The sequence below is a fragment of the Vicugna pacos genome, chromosome 24 (genome assembly GCF_048564905.1).
Source record: "Vicugna pacos chromosome 24, VicPac4, whole genome shotgun sequence".
Lineage (NCBI taxonomy): Eukaryota > Metazoa > Chordata > Mammalia > Artiodactyla > Camelidae > Vicugna > Vicugna pacos.
Window position 1 is genome coordinate 11,962,830 of NC_133010.1, and position 26,692 is coordinate 11,989,521.

The window sequence follows — 26,692 nt, forward strand, 5'->3', positions numbered from 1 at the left end:
TTGATGAAGACATTGTTCCATCCATTTTGGTGATGATCAAAATATTTCAAATCATATTTACATAAAGCTAGATAGCTTTCTGCAAACTTCTGAGGGAAATAGAGGAGAAATCAGCCAACAGAAGATAACCCAATAGGCGGGAACATCATCTGGGAATGTGAATAGAATTCTTATATTTTCTAAGATACTATATGTTTCTCTTACTCAAAGATCGACACAGCACAAAGGCTCGTATTTTTAAACAATTCTTTCTCACTTCTGGAATGTTAAGTTATCCATATAACAGTGGTAAACCAAAGACACAGACATGTATCTTTTTGTTTGAATACATGAGGTACTTCTGGGTTGCACTGTTACACTATGAATATGTTACAAGCACTCTAATTGCCATTTTTAGCATCACAGTATGCCTGTCATCACCTGGGCTGTTTCAGGATTCCCATTAAAGGGCAGTTCGGGGCTTCAGTGCCGGGGTTTCACACATGCGCGCACAAGACAGGAAGCAGGGTGTGGGCCAGGAAGACAATTCTGGTTTTTCTAGGCAAGATGTCCAGCACCTAGCAAAATGCCTAATATTAATTCTCAATAAGGATTTGACGAATAGTAAATCTACTTCTATGTATTATAAGTAAAACCAGAATCAACCTGACTTTCTTTGTCTTCTCTCCTTCTTTGTAGAAACTTCTCCTGGGGGCAAATAAGATCAAGATTAGAGGAATGTAGTCTAATTCGTTTTACGGTGGAGAGGAGCCAGATGGTAAGCGTCAGATAGGTCCGTTGCTGCTAACACAACTTTTCTGGGTCTCAACTTCCTCAGATAGAAAAATTAGGGGGTTGCTATGGTCTGAATGTTTGTGCTCCCCCCCAAATTCATATGTTGCAATCCTAATGCCCAGTGCGATAGTATCAGGAAGTGGGGCCTTTGGGAGGTGATTAGTTCATGAGGGTGGAGCCTCATGAACGGGATTAATGCTTTTATAAGAAAGTTCCCAGACTTGGAATGTGAGGACACAGAGAGAAAGCACCTGCTGTAAACCCAGAAGCAAGCTCTCACCAGAACTCAACCATGCTGGCGACTTGATCGTATACCTCCCAGCCTGCAGAGCTGTGAGAAATAAATCTCCATCCTCTATAAGCTACATAGTCCCTGGTCTTGTGTTATAACAGCCTGAATGGACAAGAACAGGGGTCCAGGTTAGATAATCTGAAATCTCTCTTCTGAAGCTTCAATTCTATCATTCTAAGACATAATCAGTGGCAGATCTAACTAGGATATTACTTGGAATAATTATACCTTATTTATCTCAGGCTCCCAGGTACCTAGCACAGGGTCAGGGAACAGGAGAGATACATAATACATATTTAAAGAACAAATAAATAAATGAATGATCATGATAGGTACAAATGCGGCATAAGAATCATTAGGGTTTTTCACAAAAGGAAGGACCCCTTCTCTCGATACTGATTTTTGGCAAGGAGAGTGAAGTGAGAAGATTGCTTTTTGGAGATTTTGAGTTTATTCATGTCAATGATTATTCTTCTACATGGTGTTTGAATCGTGTGATTAAAAAAAGTTCAGACCAAGTTTGTGGGCTCATGGTGTCACTAGGTCTAGAGAAATTTTTATTTTGCATCCAAAACAAACCCTTTCATAATGAGTTACAAATACTCATTTCCATAAATATGCTTAAGGAGAAAAAAAGAAGAGAGTCAGAAATTCTTGCCTTAAAAAGCCCCCAGCTCTCGTGATGATTCTTCATAACATTTATCCTTCAAATTCTATCAGTCTACAACTTAAGACATCATTTCCAGGCTTATGCTCACATCAGTAAATGAGGTTTTTGCAAAAATTGGTTCAGAACCACAAGGTGCTGTATCTTTTAAACTCTTGTTGAACAGAAACAGTGCTAATTTTAGCATCAAACTAAACATAAACGCATTTGCCACGAGAAAAAAAGACCCATGGACTTCTAAGTAGCTGACTCTCAGGAAATATTTTAAATGGAAAATTCTAGCATTATCTTAGGTACGTATTCTTCTTACAGGATTAAGTTGGAAAGCTCTTTTAGAGGGGTAGTTTGCTGGAGTAGAAAAATATGACTTAACATTCTTGTTGTGCCTCTTACTACAAATATGACATTGGCAACTTACCTAAACTCTAGTTTTCTTCTAAATAAAGAGGGAAATAATAGCTAATTTGAGAAGTTATTATGAAAATTAAATAAGGTAATGTTCATGGAGCATCTGCTTTGGTGCTTGGCACAAAACGGAACAGATCCGCTCTGTGAGGTCCCCCTTCCCCGATGGAACGCTCCTTCTGCTTGTAATGGCTGGATGAAGCGTTATAATCTTCACCACATTACAATGCTCAAACCTATCTCAAAATATGACCCCCTCATACTTCATTCAAAACCGAAAAGGACTACACTGCACTTGGTAAAGAAGATTCACAGATTAGACAAAGCGGAACCAAACCAAATCAAAGCAAAACCTTGGCACTTGTCCTGGATGAAAATTTCAGAGGGAAGATGGACAGACACCAGGAGGAATTACAACGTGAGACTGTGAGCGACTGCACAAGACGGCTTCTCTTTCTGCTGTCTACAGCAGGAGCCGATCTCCTGGAAAAGGTGCAAAGGGCTATGCGAGTTCAGAGACGGGGCTGACACCTGCTGGAGGAGGAGGAGGAGGAGGAGTTTATCAGTGACCTCACCGAACCCAGAACAGCAGCAGCAGCGACGAATCCTGAAAGATGACTAGGCTATTCCAAGTCTCTGAGGAGTGCACGCGTGCTCGCGGCGGAGCGGGCTTTGGAGAGGGGTGTGGATGCGAGGAGCAGTGTTTAGGCAGGAGAGCAGCAGGAGCAAAAGGCAAGGCACAAAGGGCACGGCTCCGAGGAGGCGGATCATTCCCATGTTAGCAAAGGTCGACTGCTGAGGAGCAAAGGGAGATGCCAAGACTCAGGGGGTCTGTGTGCCTCTGTGATGACATGCTAAGGGATACAGGAGGCAGGCTTTGTCCTGCAGTTGGCGGGACTGCCAACACTGGCTTCCTGATCAACGTGGGCAAGGCTAATTAGCTCACATTGGCTACTGTTGGCTACTTACGAGGTACCAGGAACTGTACTTGCTGGTTTTTCGAATATTATTTTCTCATTAAATTAGACATATCTTTTCAGGTGGGGAATCTGAGGCTCAGGGAGCTTAAGGAACTTGCTGCTCAAGATTATAGATTCTTCAATTAAGCAAATGGCATAAAATAGCAATAGAGTTTTTAAAACATTAATTTCAGGACAAACCATTAAAGAATGGGACTGATGAGATCTGAATGTCAATTAGGCAGCTGATTTAGGCAGTCATGTTTTAAAAGGAAAGGAGAGTAGAAACACTGAAAAGAGGGAATTTGTGTTCAGAGTGAGGTTGTTCAAGATTTGAGCAAGACTTCATAATACAAGTGTATTCTAGAAAGACACAAATTTTAAAGTAATAAAACAGTGTTGCTTCTGTGTTTTATAGTTACTTGATGACTGCATTACAGGAAAGACGGGGAAGCATAAAAATTAAAGGTTGAACTCTAAGTCAGACTGTCTGGCTTTGAATTTTCACCCCAACTTAGTTAACCTCAGGCAGGTTATTTATCCTTTCTGGGCCCTACTTTCCTCATCTTAAAAAAAGGAGATAATAATATTACTTATGCCAGAGGACTGGTTAGGCATTGAAAGGAAGTTTACCTGCATTCAAAACGGTGTTCAGTATAAGGCAGGAACTCAAGCCGCATCGCTTTGTGCCTTTGTTCTTATTCACTGTAGATAATTTCTAAGTAAATTCAGCAATTTATTCAGAAGTTATCTACAGCATGCCAAGCACGATGCTTGTTTCCAGGGATGTAAAGATGGATAACAGATGATTTCTGCCTTTTAAACACATTTGATTTTCCCAACATCATACTTGGTGGTTCAACAGAAGTAGTAAGACTACTTCTTGGTTAACGCACCTTCCTCGATTCTTTGGGCACCAGTGATTTCAAATCTCTATCCATAACGTCACTCATTAGTGTAACAACTAACGTTTCCATTCCTCCGACCCCCTCTTCCAATGTGACATTAAAATATGTTCAGCCCGAGTTATCTTTTAGGACAGGTGGTCCCCTCCGCCCGCAGGCAGTACTGTGAAGTTAGCGAGATGATTTCATTGTCTCCACCTGCTTATGGGTACCAGACTCTCCGAAGCTGAGTGTCTGCACCGCTGCCGCAGGAGTCTCTTCCTTGCTAATTCATCAGACTTCTGTGTGATGTAGTATATATTATTAAAGGATGTATTCCTCTTCCCAAGAGTATTTTTTTTAAAATATGACTTTATAAAGCCTCATTTCCAAAAGCTAGAGAGAATCATTAATGACTAGAGTGGTCAATGCCATACCAAACAAAGGAAGACCTGAGAACCCCCATTACACACTACTGCATTTTCAACTGCGCCATAAAGCTGCTCGCCCCTGTGTCTCCCAATTTTAGGTTATGGAGGGGTCCAAGTAATTTTGCTCCTGATGGTATTGTCACATTGTCTGAAAGGATTCTCAATTAGGCATTGCAGGTGAAACACTGACATTGGTAGAATAGATGGAAATTGTTGGTCAGAGGGATGCCATGTCCTTCTAGGTGTACGTACAATACGTTAGAATAGACAGATGGGCAGTCATGACGACCTCTGAGAAAAGCCTGGAAAGGAATGTGTCTACGTGAATAAATGGGAAGGAAATGAAAATAGCGAGGCACTTGCATTTAAAATAACCAAGTGAAGTGCCAAAATAATGACGTTAAAAAGCTTCTTGCATACCCAGGAAGCCCTTTAGAGCGAGTGGGGTTGCTGGGACAGTGGCGAATTGTTTACCTGTCACAAAGGACAGACACTGGCATCCTCATCACCGTGCTTTCCAGTATATTCACTGTTTATTATGGGAAATGGAAAATGTTCAGACCATAAGGCATCTTCTAGTAGCAAAGAACCATTACTGGAAGAGAGATGTCAGAGCCATCATAAAATAAATCCAAAGCTCGAGATTTAAATGTGAAGGCAGAAATAAGACTGATGCCCTGAGAAGTTCTTATGTTGCACAGACAGAAGTTTGTGAAATGTGAATATTAAAAAAAAAAGTAAAGATCATATTCGGTGCCTATCTGAGAATTTAAAAAAATGTCCCATTAATTTGATACACACAATGGGAATCTCAACAATGATTTTGTTAACAGCAACAAATTAATGCCACAACATTGTGGGATTTGGAAGATGGCTTTAAACACGCCAGGCTAGATGGCTGTTCAGTGTGAAAATATCCAGCTTTACATTTAACTTAAAATCTTCTTTCCTGAGAATCATTTATTTTTCTCTTCGGAGAAGCAAGTAATCCTTGTTCACTCTTCTTCCAATAATTTTGGGAGAAACTAGTGGAGCACTGATGGCTCAGTTAGGAACTAACCAAGGGAAAACGGTAAACATGTAAAACAGATGGAATTTAATCCAGGAAAATGGTTACACGGATGATGGAAGGACTGAGAAGCTAAACTGAAGCCAGTTAATCAACCTGGAGATGTAACAGCAGCAGGAAGGCAGACACACGACCACCCACAAGTCCCAAGGGACAGAAGGAAGCGGTGATATTAATGGAGCTCAGAGTTCAAGGTCACTGGGGGAAGCCAGAGGCAACAAGAGGGCAAACCTAGCCCATAGGGGACAGCCCCCAAGGAGCCAGCAGAACAGTGGCAGGGCAAGGAATGGATGCGAAGTCAAAAACAGGCACAGACCAGCACAATCGGAAAGGAGGGAGTTAAGTAAGTCATGTAAACACATTTTCCACTTTCATTTTCTCCTCCAGAGTAGTGTTACACCAGGCAAATTGATTTACTGATATTTTCAAAGGGCATTAAGTTTAGCTCCTGGGAACTGCGTTCAACAACATCTTGTAAATAAATGAAATCACCATTTTGGTTCCACATCTGACCTCGATAAACCAAATTTACCCCCCTCCTTAAGATTATGACACAACGATCCACTTTCACTTTGAAGCTAATGAAGATTATAAAGGGAGCATCACTGACTTTTTAGATAAGATCCAGCCAGTGGTCGCTGCTCCGTCAGCTGCTTTGCTTTATTCAGAATTGTGAACACAGGTACAGTCTGATTTTCTGGAAAACACTATTCCAAGTGGGTAATCAAACCACACTTAGAGAACAGGACTCAGCTGGCGGGGTGGAAAGCCACACAATTTCCACCATAAGACAACCGCTCCGTTCCTCTGTTTCTCTCCGATTTGCTGAGAAGTGACAACGACATACTGCAGACTAAGAGTAAAGCATCCATTTGTACACTCATGTCTTTTGTAGCATGGAATTACGTATGGTGATGAAAGAAAAATTAATCCGTCCATTCCATGGCCAGGCAAAACCAGGCTCGACGTGTGAGCATGTGTGTGTGCTTAATCATACAAACAGCAGTCTGAAAACCATACCTAACCTAAACCATGCCCTGTGTTAATTTAAGCAATGTACAACCTCCCCACAGGGCAGGGCAGCCTCTGAAACGTCGGCCTTATCTCACACTCCGACTTGTAATGATTAAACTGTCATCACCACGATCAAATTTGTCTCTCATTTATGTCATTAAAACATGGTTTTGTCTCATTATGACTTATTGCTCCGCTATTAAGTACTTTTATATATTTTAAAAATTAGATGACCTTTAGGACAGAATGAAACATTACTGCTTTTATTGTTTTGATGTTTCCATTAAGCAAACATTTGCTTAATGGAAATCAGGAAGAGATGGCAAGGCTGTCTCTAGATCTAGATGGTTTCTGATAATAACAAAAATAAACAAAAGGCCCATCAACAGAGCCTTCACTGAGTGGCACCTCACTTAAAAGCATAAAATGCTGATAACAGGTAACCCCATTTTCTTTTCATGCAAAGAAGAGACACACTTTCAGGGGAAATAGTTCAATGTCCACCTTAAGTTCCTTGTCTCAGACACACTCACCTAAAATTCAATGAAGGAACAGCATGAACTTTCCAAAACCATCTGTTTTCTCTCCTTTGAAACGGTGGTTGCCTGTGGCATTTAAAGGCTTCCCAAGCACTTCATCCAGGAGCTGGTAAATCTCACGTATCTGTAATGAGAAAACACACTTTTACTTAGCAAAGCAACTCACACTTACAAGCTGATTACAGAAACAGAATGGGCTGATCTGGAACCCACGGCGTTTTTCAAGTTCCCTCATCCACTGAGAAAGATTTGTAACCCTCAACTCAGAACTTCGGTTTTTCATTTACTATAGGAAATATTTAGAAAAATGGACGTTTGTGCCAGAAGCTTCACAGATGAGGACGGGGAGGCCCGGGGGAGTAGAGTGGCTGCCAAGATTGAGAAGCTGGTTGGCAACAAAGAGCAGCCTTGAACCTTGGGCTCCTAACATAGCCTTTCATTTTTGGTTGATTAGAAACCCGGAAACGGGAAAACAGAGAATCTTCTGTGTTTTCCAAATTGGTAATTATCTAGAATATTGTGTCACCGTAACTATACCAAAGACAAGGAAACTGGAGTTGAGGTCAGAGCCTTCAGACCAGCCCTCCTTCTAAGGGTAGACATCCAGCAGGAGCGGACTGCCGCAGAGGCGACCTGACATCATTTAATGATCCATAAAATTTATCGCGTGCATCATAATAACATAAATAGTAACTAGTCCAGAATATTGTCTGCTGGTGCTTCCTAACAAAGTGGGAGGATGTTGCAGTCTTTCGCCTTCTGAGAAAACTCACAGAGGAGAACGGAAAGAGAGACGCCAGGTTGCACGCTGCAATGTGTCTGAGTCCCTGTCCCGAAGTGCGGAAGCACCTCTCTCCCCAGCATCTCCCATCAGCTAGTCTCTCCCACCTTTCTTTCTTCCCCTTCTGCTTCCCCTTTTCTTCTCACCAAAACACAGGTTGGATGTTACTACCCACGTGCCAGATGGCTTGAAGCAGCAGAAATTTGAAGCTCAGGAAATCCCACATTAAGATGAAGGAAGAGTGGGAAGAAAGAGGACCCCAACGAATAAAGCAGAGAAGGTGTCTGATGGTGGTGGGGCTGGAAAAGCAAGGGACAGAGGAGCCGTGCTCTGCACCCTGGCCGGTGGCAGGTGGCCTCTGTCCCCAGGGCCACCCTGCACTTCCTCTCCCACTGTTTTCCTTGGCCCAGGTTCTCTACAACAATGGGAATAAATATTTCAGCGTTCATGGCTTCCAGCATCCTGTGCTTTTAGGTTTGTAGAGAAAATCCCGTACAATAACTTCCTCTGCCTCTAGTCCAAGTTCTCAGATGTATTCATGATTGCATGAGGTTTACTTAATAGGAGAGAAAGAAATTTTCATTAAAAGTTTAGAACAATTAACACCTTGTTCTGTCACATTAGAACCCAACAGCCTCTCACTCGACTTAGATTCTGGCTACATGCATGTATGTGGCATTCTTTGAATTAAATGTATTATTACAATAATAGTACTTTTAGATTTTTTTTGTTTCCTTAAAGTACATGCTACTATTTTTTTTTAAACTGGGGTTCGGGTAAATTAGATTGATGCATCAGGGAATAAGTGATATATTAAAAATACTAGGCTTCCTTCATGAATGCAGCTCTCCAAGCCAGAGCACTAGGAAATAAATGGAAATCTTACATAATCTTATAAATATTTTAATTTTATTTTTGATTGAAGTGTAGTTGATTTACAATGTTAGTGTCAGGTGTACAGCAAAGTGATTCAGTTACACCTATATATTTCTCAGGTTATTTGCCGTTATATATCATTACAAGAAGTTGAATATAGTTCCCTGTGTATACAGCAGGTCCTTGTTGTTTATTTATTTTATGTATAGTAATGTGTACCTGCTAATTCCAAACTCCTAATTTATTCCTCCCTGCCCCTTCCCCTTTGGTAACCATAGTTTGTTTTCTTTCTCTCTCTCTCATAAAATATGTATATATATATATATATATATATATAAAATAAAGTTTGCACACTTAGATAAATGTACCTCTAGCTACACCTGGCAATGTAAAGTCACTCAAGAAAACCCTTGGTATTGGCTGGCCTGGGCATCTCTTAGGAGCGTTCTGCTGGTTGATGCTCCCTTGCCTGAAAATTTTGGGAAGGATGTTTTGCACTTCCGTTTTTGACCTGGGCCATCCCAGCCCCCAGTGGACTAGGAGGCAGATGAGAGAAATGCTCAGACAGAGGTACTGGGTGAAAGCACCCACAGGGAAGCTCAGGATGCGCACCTTAACCGGGACCTATAACTGCAATAAGAGGGGCACTGACGTCCTGTTATGAGCCAGTTGTTCTTGCTGTTTGTCCCCTACCAGCAAGTGGCCCCCATCTCAGCCTGCATCCCACAGGCAGTGATCAGAAACAGCTGTCTAGCAGGCACCTCCATCCCTACCCCTCTCGGCTTCTGTCCCCTGTGACCTCTTGACAATACTCAGAACTGATTATCCACAATTCTCTACTCTTGAGCCTGAGGGTGGCCACCTCTGAATTAAAGGCATCAATCCTGCCCTCTACTCTCCCTGCAGCCCAATGGACGCTTGCAAAGGAAAATTCTTACATGAACACTGATTGCAAAGAGCCAATGATACCTTTCTCTCTTAAAATTCTTATTTAAAGTCTGTGTCAGCTACCAAATTCTAGCCTGACTAATGTGTGACTTGAAGTTAAAATTTAGTGTCACGTCTTCAGGATTTAAGCAGTCCTTTTCGAGTGAATAACTAGGAACAAAATGAATGAAACTGATGCATAAATGTGGCTTATATATTTATATGTGTTTCTATGTCTACGTTTTCATCTGTAGGAAGAGGGGCACCCTTTACAAATTGCTCATTGAATTACTGATGCAAATTTCTTAAACCGTTTCCTTTTTCGCTATTAACTGTTTAAACTTTAAAAAAATTTTTTTAATTGCAGTATAGTTGATTTACAATGTTGTGTTAGTTTCAGGTGTACAGCAAAGTGATTCAGTTATACATATGTATACATTCTTTTTCAGATTCTTTTCCATTATAGGTTATTACAAGATATTGAATATAGTTCTCTGTGCTCTACAGCAGGTCCTTGTTGTTTATTTTATATATAGTAGTGTGTATATGTTAACCTCAAACTCCTAATTTATCCTTCCCCCCCAACCCCTTTCCTCTTTGGTAACTATAGTTTGTTTTCTACGTCTATGAGTCTATTTCTGGTTTTATAGATAAGTTCACTTGTATTTTTTTTGTAGGTTCCACAGATAAGTGATACCATATGACATTTGTCTTTCTCTGCTTCTTGCTATGCAGCCACTGATTTCTGTGAAGTTTTGAAGTCTTTGGCCAAATAATCAGGGAAATGAATCTAATCTCAGAGGGAGCAGCGTGCATCTGTAATTCTTGCCCATCACATTAGAGCAGGTGGTTGCAGAAACATGGACTGTACTTCCCAATACGAAACATCTAGGTGCCTGCAGAGGGAAGGTAGTCACTACCTGCCTCACCGCTCAGCCACCTACTTACCTCCCCTGTGACACGGAGCCAGACCGCCAGGGAACATTAGAGCAAGAGGAAGCCAGTAGCAGGGTATTCAGTTTCCCTTTTGATATTTCACCAATAGACGAGGATAAAAGAGTCATCCTTCGTCACTCAGGTTAAAGTAAGATAAAGAGAGAGGACAACAATATCTGGACAAGACAGCTGTCAGAAGGAAACAGACATCTACAGTTTGCCGTGAATGTAGAATTTTTTATAGCATAAAGCCAGAGGCCCGCTGACATTCAGGAACTGGCAAACATTTTTTGCTTGTCAACATCAGTTCAGAGGGGTTTTCAGTCAAATGTTTTAAAGTGGCTGAGAAGGAAGAAGGGGGTTCATAAAGGACTTCTCAGCTCTGTTCCCTGCCCGGCACGTTTTCCCGAGGGATTGCCTTTGTGTTTCTATCTGCTGCCTCTCACTGTAAGGCTGGGCAGGTGCTAACCCAGATGGCAGTTGCATTTTAAAAGAACCTCCCCCCTTCCCAGCTGCCCCCGCATGTTTAATGATTTGCACTGCACCTGGGCAGTGCCCTGCACAGAGGAACTCAGTTGTGGAGAACTCCCTTGAGTGTCCATCATTTTTTCTTTTTTAAAATAATAAGTGTAAAAATAATTAGCTATATGTTAGTACATATGCGTAAGCAAGTTTAATAAAAAATGAATCAAGAGATGGCTGGAAACTTGGATTTTTTTTTTACAATCCAAGGAACTTTCTACTTTACGAAATGTAGAAAATACAATCAATTGCAAAGAAAACTAAAATCATCCACATTCCACTACCCAGAGGCAATCCCTATTAAGATCTTGTACATTCACTTCCAATTATATATACATATATATGTATACACACATGTAATCTTTAATGAAATTGAGGGATTATAAACTATATGTAATTTTATTTCGACTTATTTTCATTCTTTGTATTCTTCTAGTATTAGTGATCCACACATATTCAGCATACACAATTCCTCTTTCACGGCTCTGAGATTATTTGCTCAAACTGGCTAATTAAAGATGCGCATCGAAGTTTTAAGACTGAGTAAGATTTTTGCTGTTGTTGATGCCTGCCTTGTTTTTCACTGTAAGTGCACGGCAGTGAAGAATACGATTACTACGGTACAGTTTGGTATCGCTGCCTTGATTTGTAATAAGATTACAGCAACTTCACCCACCATTACTTTTTCGTTATCGCTGCAAATGTCCACACAGTCAAAATGGCTAATAATCTGTTAGAGTTATGACTGAAATAGTTTTGGCCTCAAGGACCCTGGGAGAGTGTCTTGGGGACTTTACTCTGAGAACCACTGTCCTAAAAGGAAGGGGATATAGTAAGACGGTAGAGTGAAGACACTTGGACCGAGCCACTGGTAAACTTCACCTCATTTCTGACTTCACCTCTGTGTAATATTGAGCAAGTTACTTACCCTCCCCAAGCTGCATTTTTTCCACACCTCAAAAATAGGAATAATAACAGAGCTCACCTTACAGAGTTGTTCCAAGGATTAAAGTCAGTCACTTAGCCTGACACACGGTAAACTCAACACACATTAACTATGATTACTAATATTTATATCATCACTTCTTTTTGAGACCAAGCAGCAGTGATGTGAGTAAGTCAGAGGATCAGCTGTGTTTGCTGGGATTTGTTTATGCTGCACCCGTCTAAATTTAGCTCTAGATTTCCTCTGTGAGTACAAGCTACAAGCAGATATATATATATTTTTTTCCTACTATATTGAGCATAGAGATTGAACGTTTGCCCTTAGGATGATGATTTTGCAAATCTCTGTGTAGTCAGTCACGAGAGAGATCTCTGGGTGGTTAGAGCTACTGATGACAAATGATAGATGGTATTTTGATGGGAACCGTGATCTCTCAGCCCCTGTCTGCTGCCTGTCACAGTCCCGTGAGGGAAGCAGATACGACCAGTGGGTTACACTCTGATCAGAAAGCCAGATTTCAAGGAGTCACGGGGGCCCCGGTTGCTAAGGCCTGGAAGAAACACTTGACCAATGTCTTTCCCAGAACGTTTATTCCTGCCCTAATTTCAGTCCTCCAGATTTCACCACTTGGTGGAAAAAAATGAATTCAAGGAAATGGTCTCTAAGGAAAACAGAGGGAACGAGGTATTTGTGCCAAGAAAGAGTGAGGTGTGTGTGTGCACACACACGCGTATGTATGTGTTGCACTCTCACCAACAGGAATTTGGAAGACTGTGTGGTGGAAAATTCTAACCGCGTAGACCCATCTAACTGATGTCAGTGGGGATATAGGTGGGGGTACGGCAAGGAGACCCAGGTACACTCTGCCAGCACATTGTCCCCCTATGAATATTTTTTACTGCCTCAAAGACCTATGCTCTGTCTTATTTTCCTTGTAAGTGTAAGAGGTTCACTTCGTCTGTTTTTCTTTTTATTGCTTTTGAGACTGACCTGAGTACAAAAGAAAAATCCAAAACCAAATAGCTCTTCACAATGCTGCAAGCTTGATTATAAGGGGCCCATGATATCTGGTCTCCATGTTGGAAAAATAATAGCACGGGGGTAGCGATGGAACTGAAATGAAGACTGTGTGCCCTGTTAAAGAGAGCAGTGCCCTCCAGCTGAGCCACATACAGGCGTGGACCCAGGATGGCTGTGTTTTCATGTTCAGGGCGGAAATCCAGATTTTTTACAAGAAATCTTCACATTTATAAACAGATCAAACAAAACATGCTGGCGAGGTTTGCAGGCTACCAAATCTGAGATTTCTCCAAAGATATGATTTCATTTCCCGTCCATCTCTTGAATCAATGTACTGTGCACCTGACTCATCTGTCACCACAGGGTGGGAACAGAGGACAGAGAGGAGCCTCGATCTCCCTCTAGTGGTTGCAAAGTGCCAAAACAACTAGCTGAATACCCATCCCATTTATTTCATGAAGTCCTTCCACATACTGGAAACTCACTAAAATCAGTAAAGCCGACTCTGGCTCTTCTGTGTGAGATGTGAACCACATGGTGATATTACTGTTAGTTCAGATTAGACTCTGGGATAATAAGCAACAGGAAGAAGGAGCAGGGAAATCAGTTCACGTAGAGACCTGAGACTTGAATGCATGAGTTCTAGAGCGAGCCACCAGGAAAAGAGAAGACTCTGAGAAGCTGTGCTCTCGCTGAAGGCAGGGCCAGCAGTCCACGCCGCTGGCTGCAAGGTACACACTGTGTTTTACACGTACAGATGAGCGTAGTGTGAAGAATCGTCTTATCCACTGGCTCATTTGATCCCTGTCTTAAGAATCCGATGGCAGCTTAGCATTTATGAATTAACGGAGGACATCCCATCCTTTGGTTTAGAAGCTAAACTCGAGGAAGAGCACTGTTAGGGCGGGGAAGGAGATAAATTTGGTAATTTTGAAAAGATTAAACAAAATTTCAAACAGGTTAATAATATAGAGCTAATAAAGGATGCTGAGAAAGTTGAAATATGGATCCTGTGACAGCCTTGTTTAACTCGGGCGCCCGTGTTGTCTGAGAACACTGTCCCCAAGCGTTACATGCCTGCAGCTCAAATGTCAGCTTCCAAGGACGGTTCCCCCTGTGTACTCACTTCCCTGCTGTTCTGCCCTCTGTGACACACTCAGATAATTTAACGAACTGAAATACAATGGCTTTTGGAAGCTCACGGCTCCATTTTACTTTTGTTTTAAAAACAGTGTTTGAGTTCAGAGCATGTCAGCAAAACCAACCGAAAGAATGTGGATGTTGCTACAAAGTCAGCTTTTCAGAAGCTGGAGGCGGCGTCGCTGGCCGGCTGTCAAACTGTCCCCGGGGCGGCGGCGCGGCGGGGACGATGAGTCAGCACCAAACACGGTGACCCATGAACGTGCCCGGCAACCGGCACACACGCGCCTTCAGAGAGCTCGGGAGGAGGGCGATGTTTTATTTTTCACGTTTATTGAGAAAGAAATCCGGACAGGTCATTAAAGCTCACGGATGCATTCATGTGTGTCTGTCTGTATCGGAACCCGGATTACAATATTTATACATACGGATTCCGTCTGTCGAGAAAAACATATTCGGAGTGAGAGCTGAGATGTCAGAAGCGAGGCATTTCAAATGGGATATTGCTGTGGGAAGAGGGGGCTGTGTTTTACACCCGGGCTGTCCAGTCCAATAGCCGCTGGCCACGTGTGGCTCTTGGGCAGTTCAAATGTGCCTAGTCCAAACTGAGATGTGCTGTAAGTGGAAAAACACACTGGATTCCAAAAATTCAGGGAAAAAGAGGATAATGAAAATATCTCTTTGATAACTTTTTATATTGATCACATGCTGAAATAACATTTTTGATATATTGGATGAAGTGGAATATATTTCCATGAATTCCACCTGTTTCCTTTAACTTTTTTATGGCGGCAATTAGACAATTTAAAATTCCTTATGTGATTCATATTGTATTTCAATTGGGCAATGCTGCTTTAGAAGAGGAAATATGATTTCATCTCCTTCCAGTCCCATCCCGCCACACACACACACACACACACACACACACACACAAACACGGGATAGGAAGGGAGCTAGAGTAGTGAGCCATTTCAAAATCACAGGCTTCAGAATTCCATTCTAGGTGCCGATTTGGAGATCTACACCAGAGAATGGGTATAATATGAGCCACAGTGCTGGAAGACATCCTATCTTAAATTGCCAATCGGCCTCAACTGTAGGTCCAGGGATGAAAGGGCAGGTGTCAAAGTTCATTTAATTCTAGCCACTTCACTAAATTGAAAGGGGACTGCCAAAGATGCTGAAAATGCTTTTCCCCCTTACCAACCACTCTCATAGAAAAACAAAATGAGCTCTGTAGAAAGGACCTGGGGTAGCTCCCTGAAGTCTTCAGTCTGATTTAGACATGGATGCTCTCAAGAATGATTTGACTGTGGTGGTTGAAACCGTTATCATAACACATTGGGCTAAAACTTTGACTTCATAAGGATTTTGATGAAAGCAAAATCTAGACACTCATTTGGCCATTTGAATCCACCCATGAAAAATCCTACTTTCTAGATCTGCCTGAATGTGGCTTTGTGTGTGTGTGTTTTAAGTTTGACTTCTCACTGCTACTAAATTATCCCCCTAAATTCCGGCTAGTGTTGAGAGGTTTCTCCTGTCCCTTGCTGCTCCATCCTGTTTAGTTTCAGTCCATGGATGAGATATGTCACCCAGCTTCTTTCACCCTCATCTTAGCCATCACCTGCTTTGATGACTTTGGAGTCCTGGAGTGAAATAGATGCCAATTTCGGGCTCCAGAGCCATCACCCCTTACCCTTAAATTTCTCATTCATCCATTTTAACTGTTGACTTGACTTTTTATGAGCAGAGCTGGAAAACAAAGAGCTGAGCAGAGGGTTCATTAATGGGGGCCAGGCTAGTCTGAACGATTGTCCAATGGTATGTTCTCACAATAAAAAGGGTGGTGGTGTTCTTGGCTCCAGAAAGAGTAGGAAGAAAGGGTGACATTTCTCAAATGTTTCTTCACTTACAGCTATGCAATACCTCCCCTTCCCAAATAAGCAACCTAATTTTGTCCCTCAAAATCAGAAATTGGGACAGGTTTCTGGAGGTAGGGGGACTTCTGTTGGAGAGTGGCTTGTGACACTTCCCTAAAATCTCTATTATATTCTTCCTTCTCTAAATAGACACATATGAAATGCAGTGTATTCATATAAAGTTACAGAAATGTTTTAAAGAAAAATTAAGATGTGCACTTTAATAATGTTTCCGATTATTTTTCATATATTTTCATATTTTCATATGCTTTCTTATTTTATTAAAAAATTGAATGTTACATTAAGTGGTACAATATGAGCATTTTCATAAGGGATCAAAACTAGATAAACACTTTTATTACTCTCTTGGGTAATTTAAAAAAATCTTTTCAGTTTGGACAGGGAAAGGAAATTGATTTATACCACATTTAACTTTTTGACAAGTTGATTTTTTCAATCTAAATTCTTGACAAGTATTTCTGAGCAATATAAAAAAAAGCACCTATATTTGGAAAACATACAAAAGCAAGGGAAGTTCAGGCATGCTAGGAGAAGCCTACAGCATGTGGAGAATAGCAATCTTATATTATCTGATTCCAATGGTTGGAATTTGTGAGATGTTGAAGAAGATTGCAAATATGCAAAGACTATGTAAAACAGGCTGATTTAATTTCACAAAATTTTTAGATAACTGCATTACACTGTTAAAGATTCCAACATCTAATAGATAGAATTTTCCTCTCTTTATTCTAGATTTTATTACCAAAAAATATAATAAAAAATATGGAATCCTATACATTCTAAGATTTTATGGGTTGTTGACAAAACTCTGAGAAACTAATGAGAAAAAAAGCCACACCATTGAAGGCTGTGACATCTGTGAAACGTGGTTTGGGAAATTGACAGGGCTTGGAAGACTTCAAATCTGAGAATAAAAAGCAATTTCAGATTGCTCCCTGACCCGGAAGTTCAGGAAGAAAGGGGTTATTGGTGATTGACAGCTCATCTCAAGTCCTTTTTGCACGCCATCGGCGTTGAAAGATGACACGATTCTCAGACACTTAAGGTAAGAAGAGCCCCTCCGTTCTCCTGAATGCGATTCCTAGCAGGACAACGTGCAGAAGACAAACCTCAAAGTACACAGCTCTTACCGGCGCCACCGAGATGCGCTGCTTTAATGAACGGCTTGCCTCACCTGTTCTAGGGTTGACAGTCTGTGCTCAGTGTTTAATAACACTGAAATGAGAAATAAAATCATGGTGGGGCTATGTCTCATTAAAGAAACTAAAGGAACGTATAACTCTAGCTTTATAAAAGGAACTTATAAACTGTGTTAAAATGTGACAACGCTATATAAACCGTGCTGCAATGGGATTCCTCAAAGCGCAGAATTACGGTCAAGAACGTAAGGTCCATTTGCATAACTTAATTCTTTCATCTGCAGCAAGAGAAACAGCCAGTAATTAAACATTACTGTGTGTGTATAAGCATGTGTACGTGTGTGTGTGTGTGTGTGTGAAGCATCCCTTGTCTGCTCATTTAAGGGTAGAATGTGAAAGCTGACAAGCCGGAGAATAAGGGAAACTGACAACTTAATTTCTTTGTGTATATGAATATTGACTTTTTTTCCCCCAGAGAGTCTGTGTACTCCATGGCAAGATTATAAGACTCCTGGAAAGACTGACTCATTCAGACTCTAACAGAAGAGTTTTATTGTACTCAAATGTATCAAGTTCTTAGAAAGGAATTCGGGCAATCTAACTTCCAGAAAAATCTATTATTACTTATTAATTGTAAACCTAAGTGCTTACAGGAAACAGAACATAATTTAACCAGAGTAGTGACCCTTTGAGTGTTTTTAGAAATTAAAGCTATACAATTTCTGTGATAAAAGGTGAAAACATAAGAAAATCAACAGCTGAACTGGCAAAATGCACAACAATCTGCTCACATATCTAAGAGTTTTTCCTTCTCATTTAATAATAATTAATAACAGCAAACACACTCAAAAACAATTACCCGCATAGCTATGCCTTTAACCACTGCTGCCTTACCAGTGGTAGTTAAGCAAGTAGGCTTCTGAGCATCTTTAAGCAGGAAAATGATGGAGTTGGGGAGAGGAGGGGAGGTGGGGAATGACCTGAGTTATGCTCGGGGGATTCTCGTCTTCCTCTTGCTCCAAAGTACCACCAATTGTGTAAGAGAAAAAGGGGTAATAATTTCCTATAACTGACCCAGAGAAAGCTAGGGGTGGGAGGCTGTAGTATGGGACGGTCATTTCTTGAACCCAGCAGTTTACTTGCCTGCCTAGCAAATTTTGCGTGGCTGAATAAGAAAATATATGTTGCCAGCATGCTACAGGGTTCTGAAAAAAAATTACATATATTTGTAAAAAAATTCCTTAATTATAAATATATACATACATACATATGTATGTATAGATAATTCTTTTGGAGTTTTACAGTCGACTTCCTAAATGCATACGTAGTGGAAAATTACCCTACATGGAAGATCAGTTCCAAACTCCTCTGCATTTGGGGTTCAGAATATGAGGTTTGTTTTCAGAATGTGCCCAAGAGATTAACTTTCACAACTAAGCTCTGCTCCAGCTCGTATTAATGGTACTGCTCTGAATATACACTGGCAAGATGCAGAAATACAGAGTGGCCAAGAGCATGGAGTTACAGCTATTCCTTATTTTCTCTAGAATTCTTTCCTTATCGTTAATATAAGGATAATAATAGTGCTTCCTCAGAGTCATCTGGTGGATTAACTTAGATAATGAATGAATGTATTGTACCTGGTACACAGCTAGGTCCCCAACGACAGGTAACTGCTCAGGGATTATTAACCAGGTGAGGAGTGGGAAGTAACTAAACAGAAAGGGGAGCATAGGAGAATTCCTTTCTTTTTTTTTTCCATTAAGAAAAAATTGAAGTAGAGTCAGTTTACAATGTTGTGTCAATGTCTGGTGTACAGCACAATGTTTCAGTCATACACATACATACATTTATTCATTTTCTAAGTGAGGTAAGCCAGAACGAGGAGGAGCATTTCTAGTCTTTTTTTGTTTTCTTAGGTTTACCTTTGTTACTTTTATTCTATTTTTACTGAAGTATAGTCAGTTTGCAATGTTGTATTAATTTCTGATGTACAGTGTAATATTTCAGTCATATGTATACATACATATATTTGTTTTCATATTTTTTCATTATAGGCTCATTATAGGCTACAATACCTTGTAGTCAAGGTATTGAATATAGTTCCCTGTGCTATACAGAAGAAACTAGTTGTTTATCTATTTTATATATGGTAGTTAATATTTGCAAATCTTAAATTCCCAATTTATCCCTTCCCACCCCTTTTCCCCCTAATAACCGTAAGTTTGTTTTCAATGTCTGTGTGTTGTCTATTTCTGTTTTGGAAATAAATTCACCATTTCATCTTTTTTTTTTAAGATTCCACATATGAGTGATATCATGTGGCATTCTTTCTCTTTCTGGCTTACTTCACTTTAGAATGATGATCTAAAGAGTCGTTTCTTAAGTGAAAATCTCCTCCCTGTCAATTCTCAACAGCTCTGTTACATCAGCTACGTGAGAATATCACCAATCCAGCTAGAAGACTGCTGTCCAGTCACAGAAGAGAGAATTGAGGACAGTGACCAGGTCAATGACTGAGGCCACCCAAGCACATCACTAAGTCCACAGTCCCTTGGTGAAGCCCCTACCCTCAGCCCAGACTTGCTCTCAGGGGAATACTTTGAATGTGGGCCTTAGCGGATTATCTGGCATGGCCTCTGAAGGCTGACAAGGAAAGGCCTCACACCCTTTGACACAGTTTGCATGAAGCTCAAACAGCATTCGCAAGCCTGGGAATGTACGAACAGGCTGAAGGGGCCCACAGATCTGAAGACGTGTACGTCGGGTCTCTGGTTCAAAACTGTTTGGTCTGTCAGCACGGATTCCTCAGTGGCATTTTAAAATTCCTTAGCGTTAAGTGGTTTTTCCTTGTCCTGTTATTCAAACAGACTTTAATACACTGGAGAGAATCAAGCGTTGACTACAGTATTCACCGTGGGGACAATCAGGATGCAACTCGAATATTCCCTGTGTATCACAGAACCGGCCCAGAGTATGACGGGTGGGCCCAGGAAATGCAACAGTTAATCGCTAAAAACGCCAGCTGTAAATCCATGCGGAGAGCTGTAAAAGCGAAGGCGAGGAAGAATCTTACTTTTAGCAATCAACAGGTCCAAATCTACTCTACTTTACTTCTTTTCTGAATGAATGTAATTATAAGAATACACAAAAAGCCTAAGTAACACACAGAGCACAGTGCAGAGCTGATAAGAGGGGTTTCAAGCACTTTAGAGGCATAAGCCGTAATAACATCTTATCCATCTGTGGGATTTTTATGTAAATCTTGGACTCTTGTCAGAAACGGCAATTTTTTTTTAGAGGAATTATACTAGATTCAGGCTTAATCAGTTTCAAATAAATAATTTAATTGATCTGCTTGACGACGTGGGTCATGGTTGTTATATAAGTGTGTTCATTCGTTTATGCATTTATTATGAACACTGCGGCTCCCAGTGCAAAGTTAAGAGCTCTGGGAAATACAATGGTAAATTGGACCTGGACTCTGTCCCTGATGGCCCAGAGACCTTGTGGAGCACTGAAGACCCACTGCTCATTACTCAGACCCATGAAGTTTCATCATTAGCCCTAATGCAGTATCAAAAGTGCCAAGAGCCGGAGGAGAGACACATTTCAGATATTAGGATTTCAGAGGATGAAGACACGTGGAAGAGATGAGTCCAATTGAGGCATCTGGGCGCCTTCACAGAAGAAAGGTCATTTAAATGTGGCACGATTCCCTCTACATGGTAGTGCTTAATAAATATTTATAGACTGAATGAATGAACGAATGAATGAAAAGACATTGGAGGGATAAAGGCGCACAATGCCTGGCACATAACAGTTACTCAGCGAATGCTTCCTGCATCGAACTGCAAGCTTTGAGGAAGGATATCGTAGTCAAGGGAAGAAGCAAACGCGGGGGTGAGCAGAGGACACTAAACAGGGCTACGCGGAGGAAAGCGCAGGAAAGGGGCTTCAAAAGGTGCACGTGGCTAAATCGTATAGCGTCTAGTTGAGGAGGCTGGATGGTATTAGATGGAAGGAGAGATGCCACTGACACTTTCACAGCTACTGCAGGATGCAGTCCAGACTCCCTGACATCAGTCCCAAGGCTTCCCGAGATCTGGTGCCTGCCCGCTTCTCCAGCCTTCTCTGTCTGTCACTCCCCGCTCCATTCATGCTGGACTTTGTTCAGTTCCTCAATAGACAGCATTTCTTCCACCTCCTAAGGTTACATGTACTTTTCCTGCTGGTAATCTTTCCACTTTTGTCCTTCTCTTACCCCCTTGGTCTGGCTAACTCCTACTTACCCCCAGGTAAGACGGTAAACATCACTTCTTCCCGGAAGCCTACCTGCCCCCTGTATTAGGTTGGCTCCCCGTCTATGCTGTTGCATTGATCGTGTACCTCTCCTGGTACCTTACTGTAATGACCAGTCTGTTGTTGGTCTCCCCTGTCTGCGGCAGGCGCATGGAATGCAGGGACCTTGTCCACCTGGTAGCTGTATTCCCGGTCCCTAGCCCACTGCCTAAAATACTCATTAAATGAATTTGCTGAATGAATGAAACAGACAGGTGCAGACATGAGTCTTAGGAATGTTAATCTGACTGGAGCATATCCCATATTATTGAATGAGGGGAACCCAGGCTTTAAAAAATAAAAGTGGCTGGCAATGGTATATGGTCATTAAAGTCTTATGAGGAAGGTAACAAGGAAATGGAATCATAAATACAATTATGCAGAAATAAAATCTGACCAACTCACAAAAACACTGTGTTTCTATCTTAGGTACCACTTGGTACCAGAGCTCACAGGGCTATATTTGAAGTATCTAAAGGGAATAATGAAATAGGTGTATAAAGACAGACTGAAAAATACATGGTATTAAAAAGAAGATCTGAAGTGTATAAAGCTTTGAATGATCTGGAAAAGATGACAACAATCTCATTCCCTGAAAATTCACTGACACTTCAAAGAGGTAAGTTTAAGGTCCATCAGAATGTACTTCTAATATTACTAGGAGGGGGATGAAGGTGGAAAACAATTTTTAAGCATCCAACTGACTCGTGAGCCATTGAGCTGTAATAAATTGCCAACGGACATCAGGATTTAGAGGCAAATTCTTAATCTGACAGGAAGAATCACTGCATTCTTTCATAACACACCTCCTGATGCCATTGTAACAACAACAAAAAAACAAGCCATGTTTTTATCAGAACCAAGAGTCTGATTCAATACTGGTTTTATGTTCTTTACTGACATTAGAATAGATTCTCATAAATACTCAGTTGTAGCAGCTTTTTCATACAGGCCTAGTAACTTGTCTCCAAGCTCAATAAATATTCATTGAATACTCAGAGTGACCAGGGGTGCTACCAGCTAGGAGAGAACCCGAATTTTCATTTATTTTGAGGCAGAGACATTGGCTCCAAATCTAAATGATGATTTAGAGCATCTAAAAAGGAAGGGATCTAATTACCACCATTACTATAAAAAGACTATGTCCCAAGGGGAGCATAGGGGCAGAGCAGGTGTGTACATGTAGGGAAAACAACACATCCACCCACCCACACACACACCCACACACACCCACACCCCCCACACACACCCACCCACACCTACACACACCCATCCACACACACACCCTACACACACCCACACCCGCCCACCCACACACACCCACCCACCCACCCACACACACACACACACCCTACACACACCCACACCCGCCCACCCACACACACACATCCACACATCTCTTTCACCGTTTTCAGTTGACTCATATAACTGGAACTTCACCCTTGAAGTAGAACGAAGAGTTCACCTGACTCATAGTTTTTCTGCTTACAGTTCATTTTTAGCACTTTGGCAGTAAATTCAAGTGCTTGGAAGGTCAATTTTTCTCGTCAAACACTTTGCTTTTAGGACACAAGGGTTTTCATTTTCTGTGCCAGGTGCCAGAACGCGGTGTAATCCGAGCTCTGCTGGGCTGTTCTGTGCAGTTGGGAATCTTAAAAAAAAATGTAAGACTCCTTTGACTCTCAAATTCTCCTGTGTAACTGACTGTCTAAAACTCTGAGTCCCAGACTTTTTTTTTTTTAAGTAGGGTGAGAAGTACCAGCTTTGAGATAAGCGAAGTACGCAAATACCTGCCTGGAATCAGAAGGAACACCTCGGAATCTGAAAGCAAACTTGATGTCATTTTTATATTTCTATCCTATTTCCACATCCAGACTAGTGGCAGAACAACAAAGTGAATTTCCAAGAGTTCTCAATTTCCTACTCTGGCTTTGGATCACGGGTAGCGTAATCTTGGAGTGAGGTGGCCACGTGACACGAAAGAACAAGGGGGAGAAAACAAGAAATGGCTTAAAAGATTTTTGGGGAAGTTTTCTAAACAGAATGGGGCATATGTCAAAGGGAAACTAAAGAACATCACAAGGGACACAAAATGAAAACATACGATTATAAACATCGATGTGTTTGGCAGAAACAAGCACAAATTTCTTGGTAACAAATTACATTCCTCCCAGGTTTGGTTTTTTTCCTTCTCCAGAGATCAACAGGCCATCAAAGAGTTTTAGCCACTGACTTGTAGCACAAATAGCACATTCTGGGTGAAAATTATTCAAATAAACTCTTTAAAATGGAAATGTTTAACCAATGTAAAGGTCATTGCCGGAAGAGTCCCAGAAGTGAGGCTCTATCTTCAGAGTGAGGCAGGGAACCTACCGGATGTATTTCACTGACTGTCGGTACAATGTTCGCGAAGGAAATCTGCCAGGGGTTCCCAGCAATTCTGACTTCTGCGTTTTACCTTGTTGCCGACATATCAATTCCTAAGATCATAATATTCCTTTGCCCAGATCATCTTAAAAGCTGATGGATAAACACTAAAATAGCACTCCTAACACCTCTGGGAAATCACTCTGATGTCCATTTTCACGATGATTAATACAGACAGAGAGAAATTTGCAAGCCAAGAGGGAATGAGGAAGGGAGGAGGGCAGAATGGAATTCAGGAGCATCGAATTTCCAGTCCTCTGTACAGAGCGTTCTTATCTCCAAAGAAATTCTAATAAAGGCCTGAGCCATTACAACTAACTCTGAAATAGTAGAACACTGGCTTCAAGGATACAGTTTTAACTCTATTACAATATTTGGATTACATCCTGAGACGTTAAATTGAAAAATTAGAACAAACAGTACCACAGTACCACAGATGGTCCCAAATGTATCTTTAAAACAATGTCATGGGTAAAATATTTGGACACTAAAGATACATTTGCAGTTATATATACAAATAAAAAACCCTCCACTTTAATTTTGCAATTTACCTAAATAATTTGTTGAAGACAAGGAGAAACAGAAATACAACAAAATCGAGAGTTTTGAAGAACCCCAAGAATTTAGCCAAACTTAATTTTCTTCTACATTGAATGTGAACTCTTTTATTGTTAAAATAAAATGATACATTAGATATCATTTAAAATATAGTGTGTGCTGATTCTGTCTATGTATAATGCATATATTAGCCAAACTTTAAATGCTTATTATTTGACTGATCTCTAAGCAAATCATCAGAGTTGGGACAAAGCTTCTAAAAGAATGTGAAGGAAGCGGAAATTATCTTGAAAGGTCTCCTTTTAGTGGTAGTAAGGTCACTGTAATGACATTTCATAGAGAATAATAATGCAGTGGAGAACCAAGGGACTCTCTTGCTGTGTTTGTTCATTGACTCCAACTTCCCTCCATCTGCTCTGCCTCCACCTTGTTCAAAACCACTGTCCTGGTTCACTCCTCTTATTTGGATGATTTGAAATCGTCTCCCAACTAGTCTCTCTGCATCTATTCTCATTTCAACTCATTGTGGACAGAAAGCTGGAACGATCTTTCAAAATGAAAATGTGATCGCATCACCCCTTTTCTGTCATTTTCCATTCCACTGGCTTTCACTGTGCCCGCAGGAAAGACCACAAGGCTGAACACATCCTAGACCCCCTGCCTGCTACGGCTCTTGCCTCCTTTTCCAGCTTGACTTGTACTATTAGCACCTGGCCCCTCTGGACTCTCTTTGAGCTCTTGACTGTATCAGTCTGTTCCCAACTCAGATCCTTTAAACCTGATGTTTTCCCTGCCTGCAAAACTCCACCTACCACCCAACCCTTCTCTTTGCTAAATTTTACTCATCTGCCAGGTTTCAATGTCAGTATTATTTCCTCAGAAAGACCTCCCCTAATTGCCCCCCAAAATTTAGCTCCCTCTACTGCTTTCTTTCACAGCACCTATTTTTTCCATCATATGTTTTCATTCATTCATTCATGCCTTTATGGATGCGTTCATTCAGCAATTATTGCTAAGCACGTACTGTGCACCAAGCACTGTGTTAGGAGCCAGAGAGACATGGTCCATGCTCTCAGGAAGCCTACATTAATTTTTAATTTTACATTGATTTTCATGTTTATTTGATGTCTGTCTTTTCTTTTGGACTGTGAGCTCTATGAGACCAAATAATATGAAATGTAAGGAAGTTAGTTAGAATCTGTTAAATTTTCCACCATTCCTTAGTGACAAAGCTAGCCCTTGAAGCCTGTCCCCAGGAGGCCAGTGCTTTCCCTCAGTTCCAGGAATATGTGACATTGTAGGCGTGGCTAAGACCACGGGTGTTCTCTTCCTCCTGGGAACACAGCTGTACTACATTTCCCAGATGTCCTTGCAGTTAAGTCATGTGATTAAGTTCTAGCCAATGGGATGTGAACAAAAGTGAGGGCCCGCCCCTATAAGGCTTCCCAGTGTGTTCAGCTCTGCTTTCCCCAACTCCTGCTGGCTGGAAAGAGAGGACTCTGGAGCTGACGAGGATGGCAGAGCCATGAGATGAAAGGGCCTGGTTCCCTGAATCACCACATGGAGGGAAGCCACCGTGGTGTTCTACTGACCAAGGACACCTACCTGAGGCTGGTACATGAAGGAGAGAGTTGGGGATTTATTTGTGATAATGGCAATTATTACTACCTCACTCATTTGTTACACATGTAGCTTTTCTAAAAAAATGTTAGAATTTAGGGATGTGAGCCAAGGAGGCTACTGTGCATTATTTCCTTTTGGAATACTGAGTGATTTCCTAGAAAAGGCCATTGGACAGTTCCTCCTGTATTCAGTCAGATGAAGAGCATAGATCCACCTTAATTCTTCTCAGAAACCTGTAAGCCACTTGAGCATAAAAATTATAGACATTAAATGGAAACCTGGAAAGAACAATAAGTAATTTGAATATGTGGTTTATGCTTTTCAATAATTTTTTGGGGGGGGAACAAAATTTGGCACTTCTGACGTCATGCTGCCTGTTAAAATAAAAGTTACCTATAATGGCCAGTTTATCCCCAACAATGACTTGCGGCAAACCAAGTGTTTAAAAGTGAAAACTGGTGATTATTACTCTAGTAAAT

General features: G+C 41.1%; 1 protein-coding gene across 7 annotated transcripts in view; it reads right to left on the reverse strand.

Moving 5' to 3' along the window:
- DTNA (dystrobrevin alpha) overlaps positions 1 to 26,692 on the reverse strand; it is a 214,773-nt gene that overhangs the window by 151,783 nt on the left and 36,298 nt on the right. For 4 of the 7 annotated variants that reach the window (XM_072949022.1, XM_072949028.1, XM_072949024.1 and 1 more), the window contains exon 1: positions 7,029 to 7,159. The gene's annotated coding sequence lies outside the window, so the exon portion shown is untranslated. Of the gene's footprint in view, positions 1 to 7,028; positions 7,160 to 26,692 lie in introns of those variants that run through there. The other 3 variants (XM_072949026.1, XM_072949031.1, XM_072949033.1) reach the window with 1 other exon arrangement.